The 16,799-nt window shown below is 44.6% G+C and overlaps 1 protein-coding gene across 2 annotated transcripts in view; it reads left to right on the top strand.

Moving 5' to 3' along the window:
- Positions 1-4,602: 4,602 nt before the first annotated feature.
- The window catches only part of Ctcf (CCCTC-binding factor), a 51,304-nt gene continuing 39,107 nt past the window's right edge, over positions 4,603-16,799 (top strand). For both annotated transcript variants that reach the window (XM_051169266.1, XM_051169267.1), the window contains exons 1-2: positions 4,603-4,808; positions 12,640-12,756. The gene's annotated coding sequence lies outside the window, so the exon portion shown is untranslated. The remainder of the gene's footprint in view (positions 4,809-12,639; positions 12,757-16,799) is intronic.

The raw sequence follows: 16,799 nt of genomic DNA on the forward strand, positions 1-16,799 counted from the left end.
TCTAAAAACAAACAAACAAAAAAGTAGCAAAATTACAGTTATGAAGTAGCAACGAAAATAATTTTATAGGGGGGGATGGGAGGGTAGGGTCACCACAACATGAAGAACTGTATTAAAGGATGACAGCATTAGAAGGTTGAGAACCACTGACCTATACCTAAGTTTTTTTTTTAAAGATTTATTTATTTATCATGTATACAGTGTTTTTTGCTTGCTTGTATACCTGCCCACCAGAAAAGGTCATCAGATCTCATTATATAGATGGTTGTGAGCCACCATGTGGTTTCTGGGAATTGAACTCAGGACCTCTGGAAGAGCAGTCAGTGCCCTTACCCGCTGAGCCGTCTCTCCAGCCCTAAGTAAAGATTCTTATCCATTGTTAGCACATTGTCCTTTCATTTGTTGATTATCTGGTGTAAACTTCCCCTCCTTCCTTTTTAGACAAGGTCTTGCTATCTGGCCCAGATTGGCTTTCAATTTATGATCCTTCTGCCTCAACCTCTCAAATGCTGGGATTACAGGTGTGTGCTGCTATGCCTGGCTACAGCACTGACTTTATTTATTTTTGTGGGCTTGCTACAGATTAATGCCAAAGCCTCACGCATGCTACATAAAGTTACTGAGTTACCACCGAGTTACAACAACACACCTTTTGCCAGCACCTCTTACTACCTGTCCGCTGGTAAAGTAGCACCTTGTTTATCTATAAACTCAGGCACCCAACCCTTGAGAATTTGAAACTGGCCCAGTGGTGGTGGTGTAGGCCTATAATCCTAGCACTCGGGAGGCAGAGTCAGACGGATCTTTATGAGTTCAAGGTCAGCCTGGTCTACATGGCAAGTCTAGGACAGCCAAGGCTAGCTACATAGAGAAACTTTGTCTCAAAAAAACAAAAGACAAACAAACAAAAACCCCAACAACCAAAAAACCAAACCAACCAACCAAACAACAAAACAAAACCAAAGAACCTAAAATTGGCATGGTGGGTGCAAGCCTTGAGACCATGCCTGGCATCCTGAGTTTCATTCCTGGGACCTACATCAAAGAAGAAGAGAACCAACTTCTGCAAGTTACCATCTGACCCCAACAGGTATATCCTGGTATGCATGCATATCCACATAAAACTACACAAAATAAACAAAATGTGATATCTTTTAAAAGTAAGGTGGCACCCTTATATACTATTTTTTCCCAAATGACAACTCTACCAATACTAAACATATATATCTTATTATTTCAGTCTATATCACATTCTAAGACAATATTCTAAAACTAGCCTTTATAAGCCAGGAGTGGTCACTATTGCCTGTAATCACAGCACAAAAGACTATCAGTTCAACTTCAGGGCACCTTGGGCTACAAAGTCAGTACAAGGCTATAAAACAAGACCCTATTACAAAAACAAATGACACACACACAAAAATCCCAACTATACATAAAATAAGTCACAGTGGCTGGCAAGATAGCATAGTTAGTAAAAGGTATTTGCCATCAAGCCTGATAACTTGAGTCCCATTTTTAGGGCCCGTAAGTAAAAGGAGAGAACTTCTGTAAGTGTCCTTTGACCTCCACACATGAGCATGCCGACCCCTAGTAAATAAATTAAAAAACCAACGAGAAGCAACACCCAATTTCCTTTATAAATCTTCTGCATAGGTAGTCTTTGTTAGTACTTCAGAAAACAAATCTGCCTGTATTTTTCAGTGCTGGGGATCAAACCCAGGGCCTCTAACACGGCAGGCACTCTGCTACGGAGCCCTAGCCCCCAGGCTCTAGCCTTATTATCCTAACTATCTCATCATATTACTCTTCTCTCACCTTGTCTCTTTCTAGCTTGAAATGTCTTATTTTGGGGGTTGGTTTTCTTTTCCCTACTCTTTGGAGATGAGTACACAAAGTGGGACACATCAGGATTTCCTTTAAGAAAGAAAACATCCTTTTGTTCCTTACTATGTATTTTCAGCATTTTCTCAGCTAACAGAATAGTACATAACTTCCTTTTTTCAGAAAGCAGTCCTAATGTTACTGGGAACCTATTCCTGGCTTCTGATACCTCAGATGTCATAAAATAGAAAATACAGCTGAGGTGTGTGTGTGCGTTGGGGGGGGCGTTGTTTGTTTGTTTTCCTCTCCTGGACAGGGTTTCTCTGTGTAGCCCTGGCTGTCCTGGAACTCGCTCTGTAGACCAGACTGGCCTCAAAGTTACAGAGAGCCTCCTGCCTCTGCCTCCCAAGTGATAGAATTAAAGGTGTACATCACTACACGTGGCTCAGCTGAGTTTTGTTTTGTTTTGTTTTTTTTTCTGTTCCAAAGACACTGCCTTATATTTGCCCACACTAAAGTCTTAGAGGTTATTACTGTGAATTATTCTCAAGGTGATCTGAGATAAAGACTTAGAGGAAGGTACCTGAAGAGAGGTTAAAGATTTATTGTTTTATTTATGATGCTAATCAAGCCCAGGTCCTTGTGCATGCTAGGCAAACATTCCATTACAGAGCTACACACTCAGCCCAGAAGCTAATGGTTTCAACTTCAGTAAGCATTACTGTTTCTGACACCTCAATTCCAAAGTGAGCCAGGCACCAATCTCTTTAGTAAAGAGACTGGAAAATGCAAACATCTTAGAGCTACCTGTCTCCAAATTTTCCTCTCTAAATCTGCCTTTTCCTTTTCTTTGAGTCCTAAAGTGTACACAAGAGATAAATGGGATTAACCCCAGCACTCAAGAGAGGCAAAGGCAGGCGGATCTCTGTGAGTTTGAGGTCAGTCTTGTCTACAAAGTAAATCCAGGACAGCCAAGGCTACACAGAGAAACCCTGTCTGGGAAAGAAAAAAAAAGTGCTCAGGAGCAATAAATACCATCTTTTTTTAGTTTGTTTTCTGACCAGGTTTCTCTGTGTAAACCTGACTGTTTTGTAAATCCCTCTGTAGAGCAGGCTGGCCTTGAACTCAGAGATCTGCCTGCGGGGGACTAAAGGTGTATGCCATCACCACCAGAGGCCTACCATCTTTTTAAACATCTCCACTGGGTTGAGATGAAGCTCAGTGGCAGAGCACTTGCCATGTGAATGACCTAGGGTTGGAGTCCTTCCACCAAAAGGGAAACAACACTTCCTTGGCCTTACATCCTTCTGCACTTATGCCCAAATGTCTGCCCCATCCACCCACAGCAAAACTCTCAAGTTGCCTTTGTGCACCATCTCTGTTTCCTTACTTTCCTGTTTACTTTTTTTTTTTTTTTTAACCCATTCTACTCTGGTTAACACCTTCAGCTGGTACATAGGAGTTAAGCAAAAGTCACCAATAATATTCTCCAGTTATCTCCAAGGTGACCAATTCAATAGCTAAGCCTTGGCACAATTGTACCAGAACTCTCAGCACCTGAAAAAAGAAAGCTCTCTTCCTGCCCCAAACTTCTGGCCGTGGATTCTACAACACAGCACCCTAGACTTGACTTTCTCTTTGATTCCTTCTCCATTACCCTCTAATATTGGAATTTCTCCTCTATCTTCCGAAGTCAAATCATAAACTGACAGCCACTCAAACAGTGGCTGAATTGGCTCAACAAGTTTTAAAACATTGGGTTAACTTGCTTACATTTGAAGATCTGGATTTTACATATTTCTAAACCTTTCAGATTCTTTGCGGGGAACAAACAGCATCTGTTGAGGGTCAGGAACACAGCCCTGAGTCACATTCCAAAATCGGAGGGGGCAGGGGTCATTAGCAATACGGGCCTTTGTCAAGTTTACCACTGGTTGGGTGGGGTCCCCAGGTGCCTCCAGCGGAGAGGGAAGGGATGAAGAACTTCACCAACTGGGAACCTAACAGAAATAACACGCCTTAAAAAAAAAAGACTTTCACGATGCAGCTAGAGACGACTGCTGTGGTCTGCTGTCTCTCTGAACTGGGGTGGCCCTGTCCTGGTTCTCTTAATTTCACATCCGGCTTTATCAGGCCCTTTTCTAAGGAGGAAGATCACCAAAGCCACTGGGACAAGCCAATTCTTTCTAGCCGCTGGTCCTGAGCACCGGACAGTGCCGGGGGAAGTGTGAGAGTGCGGGAAGTCAGTGGGTCTTACTCGGCGGTGTAGCCACGGTGCAGAGCTCAACTCGGGCTGGGCCCAGGCTGGGAGGAGCCTGGGCAGGGCAGACCGAACCTTGGAGCCTCCCCTACCCCACGGCTAAGCCCCGCGCGCTTAGTTCAGCTAACCTTAGCCCTCCCGCCCTCCCCGGGAAGGGAGGGAAAGGCAGAGAGCTAAGGAATCAGGGCAACCAGGCGGAGATCGGACTGCCCAGAGGCCGCAAACCTCCGCCCAGGAAGCCCCACCCAACGGGAACCAGGACGCCTCCGCGCCAGCGAAGCCCACGCGCGACCGGGCGAGGGCGCGGAAGGGCGCGTGCGGCGGCGTGACGACGCGACTCGCGGCGCATCTCGTGACGCCATCGCGCCTGCTTTTGAAAGTTGGCGCCCGGGGCCGCCTCCCATGCTGCCCTGCGCCAACCCCTCCCCTCACCTTTCCTCCCCCGCCCTCAACTCGCCGCCGGCCGGCCTCCCCCCACCTCCACCCGTCTCTTCCCTTATCAGCACCCGCGGCCCCGGCAGCGCCGACGCAGGCGCACTGCACCGCGCCGCCGCCATTTTGTGTCCGAGCCTGTGGAGCGATTAAACCGTGCGCGGACCTGCTTCTTTGGCGGCAGCGGCGACAGCGGTAGCCAGTGCAGGCACGCGGAGCTGGCCGGGGACGCCAGGTGGCCGGAGCGGTGGAGCGGCGGCGGAGCGAGCGCCGCGGGGGGTGTGGCGCGAAGGTAAGGGGGCCCGGGGTGGAGGAGGTTTCGCGGGCCGCCTCTAGGTGTCACGATGGGGCCGCTCCGGTCGGCGCTGGCTGCAGCCCGGCGCCAGCGCCGCCGCCGGGGGGTGTTTGTCTCCCTCTACCGTCCCTGCTGCGGCGCGGCCGCCGCCATTGCCCGGCGCCACCGCCAGGGCCTGGCCAACCCCCCTCCACGTCCGCCCGCCAGCTTCCCTCCTCCCAACATCGTAGGCCTCTGGCGGCGGTGTCGACAGAGGCCTGCGCGCTCGGCGACTCCATTTTCCTTCCTTTGTCTCTACCCTCGAGGCCGGCTTTTGGCCCGGCTGATCTTCGGGCCGCGGCCCGCCCTCTGCCCTCCGCCCCTCCCGCGACGAGTGGCCCTAACCGGAGCTCGGCTTCCCGAGGCTCGGGGGTCTGCGTTTGCCTGGCTTAGGGGGTCCCGAGCCCTCTGCCGCCGGCGCGTAGCCAGGTCCCGGAACCGTGTGGGTGTCGGGTCCCGACCGACGCGCCTCGGACTGCCCATCTTCCAGTCCACCCGGCCCTGGAACCTACCCGGCCGCCCTGCGTGCTTCTCCAGCAGCTGGGGTGCTCGCTAGTTTCCCCGAGTCCGATCATCGCCGCTGCCGGTCTCCGTCGCCGCCGAGTGGCGCAGGCGGCGCTGCTGTGGCTGCGAGCAGAGGGACCCCTGAGCTGCAGAGAGCTCCCTCTGCCCGAGCTGCTCGCGCCTCGACGCCGCCCGAGCGGGCGGGGGAACGCGCGCTCACCGCCCCCGCCGGGCCCTGCTGCGCCCCCAAACTCACGCCAGGGCATCGCGCGGGACCCGACCGGTGCGGCCCCCAATGGCGGCCGGAAAATACACGAAATTCTGCACCAAATAGTTTTTCTCCAGCTAGGATCGCACTCTTCAGCCCCTTGGAAAGATAGCAGTCAGACACTGTGCGCTCCGAGATCTCAAAGGGACTGAAACTTAATTTCACTCTGATCTCAAGTGATATGATGAACTAAATTCGGGAGCATGGTCTGGCTAACGTTTGTACAGGCGATACTGGAGTTTGCCTCCCAGTTAAAATGTACTGACTCTAAATTTGTACTCCACTTAAGACCTGATGCTCTAGGGCTAGGCTAAGACAGTTCAACCCCTCTGGGATTGTGCAACCCGATCTAAAGCTCTAGGAGGGCAGAATGAACTTATTCTTGACTAGACTGGTAATTTGACTGTTCGATGAAATGTGAGGGTTGATGTTGTAATTGAATCCTGGGTCACTTGCAGCAGATGGTTTATAAATATCTGTGCCTAATGTAACTACTCTTTAGTAGCTGACTTCCTGTATTGAGTTTAGCATTAAGTAAACATTAACAAAGAGACCTAATACTTTTTTTGGAGATTAGATCAACCAAGAAAGCTAAAATTTCAAGGCATCCATAGGCAGAGGGGGAAAAAACTAAACAGGTTATTTATCCAGACTTTATGTCTTTTGCGTTAAGAGGCTTTCTCTGTTAAACTGCTCAAGTAAGTTTTGTATCGTCTGTCCCCCTTCTATCTCCCCTGCCTCCTCCCGAATTTCTCTGTGTCCTGGCCCCCCTAGAGCTTTGTAGACCAGGCTGCCCTGAAACTCTGAGCTTCACCTGCCTCTGTATCCTGGGTGCTGTGCTTAAAGGCTTACTCCAACGGCTTGCTTTTTTGGTTTTCTGAGACAGGGTTTCTCTGCGTAGTCTTGGCTGTCCTAGCCTCACTTTGTAGACCAGGCTGGCCTCGAACTCACAGCGATTTGCCTCCCTCTGCCTCCCAAGTGCTGGGATTAAAGACGTGCACCACACCACCACGCCCCGGTCCAACCGCTTGCTTGCTTTTTTTTTTTTTTTTTTTTTTTTTTTTTTTTTTTGGTTTTTCGAGACAGGGTTTCTCTGTGTAGCCTTGGCCATCCTGGACTCACTTTGTAGACCAGGCTGGCCTCGAACTCACAGCGATCCGCCTGCCTCTGCCTCCCAAGTGCTGGGATTAAAGACGTGCACCACACCACCACGCCCCGGTCCAACCGCTTGCTTGCTTTAAGGCATCACGGTGCTAAGAAAAATTATGCTATTCGCTGTTTACTGTGTCTGATCTCAGATTGTAGGTGCTGACAACCCACATTATATGCAACTCTTCGAACACTCCCAACCTTTGTGCCAGCCCCCCTCCCTTAAAATAAACCTAGAATTGTCCGTTGAAATCCTGTGCAACTTAATTTTTTTTTGTGGAACATTGTGTATGTCATGGCAAGTGTTCTCCTTATGAGTTATGTTCTCAGCCACTTAGCATCTCATCCCGTTTTTGAACTCTCCAGAATGTTCTTCCTCAACCCTCCCCCACAATAAAATTGCACTAAGCCACCTGGCTGTGGTGTTTCATGCCTTTGATCTCAGCACTTAGGAGGCAAAGGCAGGCGGATTTCTGTGTGTTCAAGGGGGTTCCAGGACAGCCAGAGTTACACAGAGAAACACTATCTCAAAAAACAAAAACAAAACATTGCACTAAGTAACTAAATATAGTAGTGTTTATAGAATGCCAGCCTTCTTAATAGAACCATCTTTTTCTTTTATATTTAGCCAATGTAATTCCTATGTTCTTTTGAGTTTTACTGTCAAGTTTGTATGACAAGTGGCATACTTTGTTAAAATAAGCTGCACTAGTTCCCAATGGTAGTGACTACCAATACTTTGGAGGAAGAGAGGAGGATAAGAGTTCAAGGTCATCCTTAGCTGCACAAGATTGCCTTATTAGATAGAGTGGTTGGGATTTGTTTTTGTAGTACTAAGGTTTGAACTCAGAGCCTTGAATAAACTAGGCAAGTGCTCTCTACCTCTGAGCTATATTCATAGTCTCTTTAGTTTTGAGATAGAGTCTCTCATTAAGTTGACTTGAATTTACTGTGTAGTGTGGGTAGACCTCCCATTTTCAATCCTCCTAACTCCCCAAATACCTGAGATTACAAGCTTGAATCCAGACAATTTAAAGTTAGGACCGGTGAGGAGTAAGTGGCTAAATTTAGTCCTGCAATACTACAACATACAAATGGCAAAAAATGTCATAAAATCCATTACTTTATATGCTAATGATTATTTTCAATGGAAAGAAAACAACTAAATCTACAGGGAAAATAAGTTGGGAGGAAATTTAATGCAAGATAACCTAAAGGGCCTACTTATTTAAACTTGCTTTTGTTGGGTATAGTGTCACATCTTTGATCTCAGTGCTCGATAGGCAGAGGCAGGCTGACCATCCTGGACTACTTGGAGAGATCCTGTCTCAAAACCAAGAAAACTATGTTGTTGTTTTCACATAGGGTCTCATTATATTAGCCAGGAACTGGCTATGTAGAACAGGCTAGACTCCCAACTCAGAGATCCACCTGCCTCTAAAGATTTGAGCTACCGCCTCCAGTGGCCTTTATGTGGGCATGTAGGCCAGGTGTGTATGTATGAAGGTTGAGGAGAACACTGGAGTCCGTTTTCTCTTTTTCTTTTTTGAGCCCTGGTTGGCTTAGAACTTGCTATGCAGACTAGCTTGGTGCTGAACTCACATCTGCCTGCCCTTGCCTTCCAAGTGCTGGAGTTGAAGTCCTGGGCCATCGCTATTAGCCATCATACCTAACTTCTTTTCTTTCTTTCTTGCCTTTTTTTTTTTTTTTTTTTTTTTTTAAGATGGTGTTTTCTACATAGCCCTGCCTCTCTTTGAACTGACTATGTAGACGAGGCTGGCCTCACAATTGATCTGTCTGCCTCTACCTCCTGAGTGCTGGGATTAAAGGTATGAACATTGGGCTTTTACTTGGGTTTTACCCACACCTTGCCATCTTGCCCAGCTCAAGGACTTAAGTTAATAATGTGACACAGTTACATGAATGTCTGTCTACACAAGAAAACCCTGCTTATTTAAGAGTATTTGAAGCTGGGCATGGTGGTGCACACCTGTGATCCCAGCTCTAGGGAGGCAGAGGCAGGTAGATCTTTGAGATTGAGGCCAAACCTTCAAAGCAAGTCCAGAGCGGGCACAGTAGTGCACTCCTTAATCCCAGCACTCGGGAGGCAGAGGCAGACAGATCACTGTGAGTTCGAGGCCAGCCTGGTCTACAAAGTGAGTCCAGGACAGCCAAAGCTAACACAGAGAAGCCCTGTCTCGATTTTTTTGTTTTGTTTTTTGTTTTTTGAGACAGGGTTTCTCTATGTAGCTCTGGCTATCCTGGAATTCTCTTGTAGAGCAGGCTGGCCTCAAACTCAGAGATCTGCCTGCCTCTGTCTCCCAAGTGCTGGCATTAAAGGCATGTGCCACCATGCCCAGCTCCTGTCTCAGATTAAAAAAAAATAGTAGTTGAAACTGAGTATAATGGTACATGCCTTTAGCCTCAGGCACTGGGGAGGCAGGCGGATCTCTGAGTTTGAGGCCAGGACAGCCAGGGCTCTGCTATACAGAGAAACTCTGTCTGGAGAAAGCAACAAAAAAAAGAGTAGTTGAAAAATCCTGGGGCTAGACAGATGGCTCAGAGGTTTAAGAGCACTGGCTGCTCTTCCAGAGGACCTGGATTTGATTCTCGCACCCATATGGCAGCTCACAATTGTCTATCATTCCATTCCAGAGGAGCTGGCACTTACACAAACCCATGCAGGCAAAACACCAAAGGATATAAAAATAAAAAATAAATTATCCAAAAAAAAAAAAAAAAAAAAAAAAATCACAGAGAGACCCTGACTCGAAAAACAAAACAAAAACAAACAAACAAACAAACAAAAAGGCCAGGTGGTATCTCAGCCCTTGGGAGGCAGAGACAGGTGGATCTCTGAGTTCAAGTCCAGCCTGGTCTACATAGTGAGTTCCATGACAGCCAAGGTTAAACAGAAACCCTGTCCTTAGGGATCTCTCTAACCTTTTAAGAAAATTTAGTTGGTACAAAAATTAACCTTAACGTGTTTTCAAAGTTAGGATTTTTTTTTTTTTTAAGGATATTCAGAATTAAAGGAATCCTACTGGACTAATGACTGGCTTGGGAGCTCCTTGGCAGACGTGTAGCTGACTAATGCTGTAGGGAGGAGTCTGTGGCAGAATCTTGAACACTTGTATTTACTTTCAGAAAGTTTCATTTTGAGCCTTTTTCCTCTTAGGGGATGCTGCTAGGATCACAGCTATTCCACATTGTCTGCTTTACAGGCGCCATCTGTCTCTTTGTCTCTTTAAGAATCCTGATTTGGCCATCTTTATAACCTACTTACCTGTGTTGGCTCTAGATGACTTCAGACTTTGGTAAAAATAGATCCTTCTTCAAATAACTTTCAAGTATTGGAATTACAGGCACGTACCACCCTAATAGTCACTATCTTCATATCTTCCTGGTCAGTATCTGAGCGTTGTTTTTCCCCCAGTGGTTTAATAATGCAATGATGTAGCATTACATAAACAATTGACATACACCTCAAGAGTGGTGGTGTAGTTTTCATATACTTGATCTGTTGTTGTTGTTGTTGTTGTTGTTGTTTTTTGAGACAGAGTTTCTTTGTGTAACCTTGGCTTTCCGGACCAGAATGGCCTTGAACACAGTGATTTGTCTGCCTCTCAGAGGGCTGGGATAAAAGACATGCACCACCATGCCCTGCCATACATTTGGTCTTTTTTTTTTTTTTTTTTTTTTTTTTGATTTATTTATTTATTTATTATATATGAGTGCTTTATCTGCAGAAGAGGGCATCAGATCACTTCATACGTGGTTGTGAGCCACCATGTGGTTGCTGGGAATTGAGCACAGGACCTCTGGAAGAGCAGACAGCTCTCTTAACCACTGAGCCATCACATTTGGTCTTTATTTTGGAGTAACAGTTTTTTTCAGGGATATAAGTTCTGTTCCTTCTGATGGTATTAGGGACTTCAATATGAAATTGTTTCTTAGACAAAATAACAGTTTATGTTAAGCTACCTCCCAACAGAAGAGCCATGACATCTCTTTACCTTGAGTTTTGTTTGTTTTGGTTTTTCGAGGCAGGGTTTCTCTGTGTAGCCTTGGCTGTCCTAGACTCAACTTTGTAGACCAGGCTGGCCTCAAACAGCGATCCACTTACCTCTGTCTCCTGAGTGCTGGGATTTAGCTTGAGTTTTAAAGGTATTATTTATCAGCTTATGTTATTAAGCTAGTTAAGTTATGAGATGGATTTACTGTTTATTGTACCTTGCATATTAAGTTCTTTGAAAACTTTTGTTGCTTATAAAGACTTATTTTATGTGTATGAATCCCCCCCCCCCCCCCCCCCCCCCCGCCCCAAGGTTTCTCTATGTAGCCCTGGCTGTCCTGGACTCACTTTGTAGACCATGCTGGCCTAGAACTGACAGATCCATCTGCCTCTGCCTCCAAAATGCTGGGGTTAAAGGCATGCACCACCATGACTGGCTGAACACTTTTTAAAGAGTGTCACTTGGGGGTTTCTCCCCTCTCCCCTCCTTTGCAAGGGCATGGTCTCTCTTATGTACCCCAGGCAGTCCTTGAGTTTGTTGTGTAGACCAGGCTGATCTCAAAATAAGAGAGATCTTCTTTCTGCTGCTAGTTCTAAGAATCTAGAGCACTAGGATTAATTAAAGATGGTGCCAGGCTTAGCTTTTTTCTTTTTTAAATAGTGATAGATTCCATTCTATCGTTACTTGAAGCTTGGCAATTCATTCCGTTATTTGACTGAAACAAGTATTTGATTATTGTGTGTCTAGAATCTTCAGGGCTATTTTGTGTTTTTTTTTTTTTTTGTTTTTTTTTTTTTTTTTTTTTTTTGAGACAGGGTTTCTCTGTGCAGCCTTGCCTGTCCTGGACTCACTTTGTAGACCAGGCTGGCCTCGAACTCATAGTGATCCACCTGCCTCTGCCTCCCAGAGTGCTGCTGGGATTAAATGCATGTGCCACAGCTAGCCAAAAATTAATTCTTATATCTGAAGTAACAATCTTTTAGCAGTTTCCTTCCTTATCTTCAGTAATAATGAGTAATGTTACTAAATAAGTTAGTTTGCACCACAAACAGATTAAGCTTATCAAGAGACACAGAAGTTTTCATTGACCTTTGAAAATCCTAGGCCCAAAGCTGGGCAGTGGCTCAGGCCTGTAATCCCAGGACTCTGGGAGGTAGATGCAGGCAGATCTCTGTGAGTTTGAGGCTATCCTGGTCTACAGAGTGAGTTCCAGGACAGCCAAGGCTACACAGAGAAACCTGTCTAGAAAAAGCAACAACAAAAAGAGTTAATTTTTGGCCAGGTTCTGTGGCTTATGCCTGTAATCCCAGCACTCAGGGAGGCAGAGACAGGCGGATCTCTGTGAGTTCGAGGCTAACCTGGTCTATAAAGAGAGTCCGGGACAGCCAAGGCTACACAGAGAAAGAAACCCTGTCTCGAAAAAAAGGCAGTTTTTGGTAGTTTGAGGATATATGCCATGATTATAGTAGTGGAGTACTGTTTTATAACTCAAAAATCCACTTATTCTGTATATACTCAGTGAATGTCTGAAAAGCAACTGAGTGTTGTATTGTGGACTTGATAGGCCTTCACAGAAAGATTCATTTAGTCAACATAGTAGCAGTTTATTGCCTGGTGGTAGGATTTTGTTGTTATTATGACTAGATCTTGCTTTGTGGCCCAGGCCACTATTCGCAGTTCTCCCACCTTTGCTTCCCAGGTGCTGACATTGTAGGCCTTCATTACCACAACAAGGTAGTCTATTGTTTTCCCCCCAATCATATCAATCCTCAGTTTGCTCTTCTTTTTTTATGCTGTATGTATATTTATGTAAATTTGCTGTTTCATTAAATGATTTCTGCTTTTCTTTTAGAATGACTACAAATCTAGAACCAAAGAACAGGATGCACTAGCAGCCCGACTTGGAGCTAGGGACTGGAGAGCTGGGTTCTGTGGTCCTTCCTCAAACTGATTTTGCAGCCACGGAGAGGTAATGCCTTTTCCATTGTTCGCTATTTAAAAAGGGGGCCAGCTGGGCTCTGTGGTGCAGGCCTGTGGTTCCAGCTCCTTGGGAAGCTTGTGTAGGAGAACCACGAGTTGAAGGCTATGCTACCTTGGGGAAAATAAATAAAAAGGTAAAGCCGGACATGGTGGCACAATCCTGTAATCCCAGCACTCAGGGAGGAAGAGGCAGATAGATCTGGGTGAGTTCTGAGGCCAGTCTGGTCTACAAAGTGAGTCCAGGATAACCCAAGCCTACACAGAGAAACCAAAAGAAAAACCAGAGGCATGGTGGCATATGCCCGTAATCTCTGCCAGCACTTGAGAGCCTAAATTTACTCCCCAGTACTGAGGGCAAGAAAAGCATATGAGGTAATGCCATCTCTTGGGTCTAGAAGATTTTCCGGGTAGTTTTGAGCATAGAAGATACAGCGTGTTGTGTAATCTTATCTATATTATAAGATAGATCCTGAGTATGAAACTAGTACTGTGTACTAGTTGTTTGACAAGATAGATACCGATATTTTTCTGTAGAACCTTTGAGTTATATATTTTAATATCTGGAATAAAAATTTTTTTTTTACTTAATTGGAGTTAGTCTAACTGGCCAGTTTGCCGTGTGGTGTGATAGTCATAACCTAAACACCGCTATAAAATACAATAGGCATCATGGGTACTTGAAAAAGACCTCATGAATTTTGGGGTCTGTTCTGCTTTGAGACTTCTAAATAATTAAGTAGTATTTGAGATAAAATTACTTCCTTTCATGCTTAAAAAAAGAATACATCTTTTTTACCACTGGGGGAAAATGTAAAATAATTGTGTTTGTAAAAAGGATTTAGAGTTTGAAGTTCATTCTTTTGAAAATTACTTTTATTTATTTATGTATCTACTTGTTGTATAAGTATGTTAGTGGGAATATGTTACAGCACTTGTGGAGGTTAGAGAGCATGTTTTGGGAATCATTTTCTCCTTACTACGTGGGTTCTAGGGATTCGGTTCAGGTCATCAGGCTTGGTGGCCAGCACCTTTACCTACTGTGTCATCTCCTCACCTTAGAGATGGAAACTTCAAATGAAAATATTAATTGCCATGAGTGTACTAAGTGGTTACTAAAGTTTTTTGGTTTGGTTTGTGGGTTTTATTTTGTTTGATTTGGTTTGGTTTTTTTGGAGACAGGGTTTCTCTGTGTAGTCTTGGCTATCCTTGACTTACTTTGTTTTTCGAGAGAGGTTTTTTTCTGTGTGTAGTATTGGCTGTCCTGAAACTCACTCTGCAGAACAGGCTGGCCTCAAACTCACAGAAATTCACCTGCCTCTAACTCCCGAGTGCTGGGATTAAGGTGTGCACCACCACCACCCAGCTAGAGTTTTTCTTATAAACTTTGTTTAGAATAGAGAGAAGGGACTAGAAATGAATGTTCTGTTCTGCAAACTTGTTTTCCAAATAGAAAGAGCAAAGTCTGTATAGTAGTATTCTGCATTCATAAATTACACCCTGCAGGTTCTTTTAGGAATGTTGATACTGATCACACACTAATAGCCTGCTGAAAGAGAAGCAATGCTAATTTGAAGAACTGTTGAGAAATCCAACCTTAGTAGTTTGGGGAATGGATAGGAACATGTTGCTCATTTTAAAATGTTACTAGTAAACTTAATGGCATTAGATCTCTATTTTTCAAATTTGGATATGAATACCTTCAGGGTACAAGGTGATAAAATTTAACAATACTTGAAGCCAAACATAAAAATGACCATTTTCTTGGAGCTTAAATTATGCTAATTTAGGGTGTAGTGAGTTAAATAATTTAGCTAAAACTAACTTGTAAAAAGTTGCTAGAGCCAGGCGGTGGTGGTGCACGCCTTTAGCCCCAGCACTTGGGAGGCAGAGGCAGGCAGATGGCTGTGAGTTTGAGGCCAGCCTGGTCTGCAAAAGTGAGTCCAGGACAGTCAAGATCATACAAAGAAACCCTGTCTCAAACCGCCCCCCCCCCCCCCAAAAAAAAAAGTTGCTAGGGAAGCAAAGGCAGGCAGATCTCTGAGTTCTAGGCCAGCCAGATCTATATAGAAAGTTCGACGCCAACCATGGCTATTTATTTAATGAGACTTTATCTCAAAACAAAACATTATATTTAAACAAGACACCATATTTGAAGTAGAATGCAAACTGTATCACTGCACTAGGGAGGCAGGCAGATCAGTGTGAGTGAGAGGCCAGCCTGGTCTACAACGTGAGTCCAGGACAGCCAGGACTGTGACACATAGAAACTTTGTCTCTTTTAAAAAAAAAAAAAAAAAAAGGTCTTTAATAAAATGAAGTATGAGTGCCTGGGGTGGGAAGTGAGTTTTATGGGTGTCACAGTGGAAACTTTTGGGAAAAGTGATAATTTTTGTTGCTGATGTTTGCTTGCTGGCTTGTTTAGATAGCTCAGGCTTTGTAGCCGAAACTAGAGACAATTCTGCCTCAGCTTCCCATGTGCTAGCATTCCAGCATACCCCACCAGGCCTGGCTGTCGTTCGTGTGTGTGTGTGTGTGTGTGTGTGTGTGTGTGTGTGTGTGTGTGTGTGTGTGTGTGTACATGCTCATGCTCTTGTGCATATTGGAGGTCAGAGGACAACTTAGAGGAGTCAGTTCTCCCCAGGTAAATCCTGGGGATCAAATGTAGGCCATTAGATTTAGTTGCAAATGTTTTTACATCCTGAGCTATCTTATCAGCCCCACTGTAGTCCTTTATTTAACAATTAATACTGGTGTTTGAAGGTTGAGGATATAACATAGTGGCAGAACTCTTTTTTTTTTTTTTTACTTATTTATTTATTTTGGTAGAACTCTTTACTAGTATTTGTGAAGCAGGTTCAGTTCCCAGTACTAAGGGGAAAATCTTGTCATGGAGCTAGATAGATGTCTCAGTGCTTGCTGCTCTTTTCAGAGGATGGGGATTGGATTTCTCGTGTACCCATATAGCAGTGCACAGCCTTCTTTAACTACAGTTCTGACATCGTTTTGTATCCTCATTCTTTGCATTTGTCTGGGACCCTGGATTTTGTTTCTATATGTGACAGTCTCCATAGACACATATCACTGACTAATACATTAGGGTCAGGGTTCATTACTGGGTATCCATTGTTAGTCTCTATAGTACAGAGACATTTCTCTTTTGGTGTTCTCAAACAGAAAACTGTGTAATTCTAAGAAATGACCTGTTTGACAAGTTGTCTTAGGAATCTAATATTCCTTTCTTCTTTAAATTTCTATGAATAGTATGTAGTATACATGTATCCTTTACTCTTCAGATTTTTTGTTAAATAATTCTTTTGTTACACATATTTTATTCTATGACACTATTTATTAGTCTCACTGAGAATGTTAGGATTGCTCCCAACTAGTCTTGATCTGTGTTAAGAGCATTTATTCTTACCGTCATGCTCTGTGGTACAGGTGTTCCTTGTTGAATGTAAGCTGCGAGATGCTGACTTGACCTTATAGGAACCGCTCTAGGCAAATAGAAGTAGTGTTCTTTCTATCAAGTAGCCTTTGTGGTATGTACAGTGTAGTCACATACCGAGATGCCATAGAACTATGTGCTTACTCTTCCTCCTAACACTTATCTTTCAGTATTGCTGAAAACTAAGGATAGAGGAAAAACTTACAAAATTCACTCCGAGATATAATTAGTTTGAGATGACTTTGCAGAATTTTTTTTTAATTTTGTTTTTGTTTTGAGACATGCTCTCTTTGTAAGCCTTGAACTCAAAAGAGATCCTCCTGCCTCTGCCTCCTGAGTGCTGGTATTAAAGTTATGAACCACCATGCCTGGCAACTTTGCAGATTTTATCGAAAAATGAACAAACCAGATATTGTACCTCACACTTGTATTATTAGCACTCTAGAGACTAAGCTTAGTAAGAGGATTCCAGTGAGTTTGAGGCCAGTGTAAAGCCTTGTCTCAAAAGTGGGGGGAACCTCACATTGGAAAACTATAGGCTAGCCAGGCAGTGGTGGCGCATGCCTTTAATCCCAGCACTTGGGAGG

This window comes from Acomys russatus, chromosome 26 (genome assembly GCF_903995435.1).
Source record: "Acomys russatus chromosome 26, mAcoRus1.1, whole genome shotgun sequence".
Classification (NCBI taxonomy): Eukaryota; Metazoa; Chordata; class Mammalia; order Rodentia; family Muridae; genus Acomys; species Acomys russatus.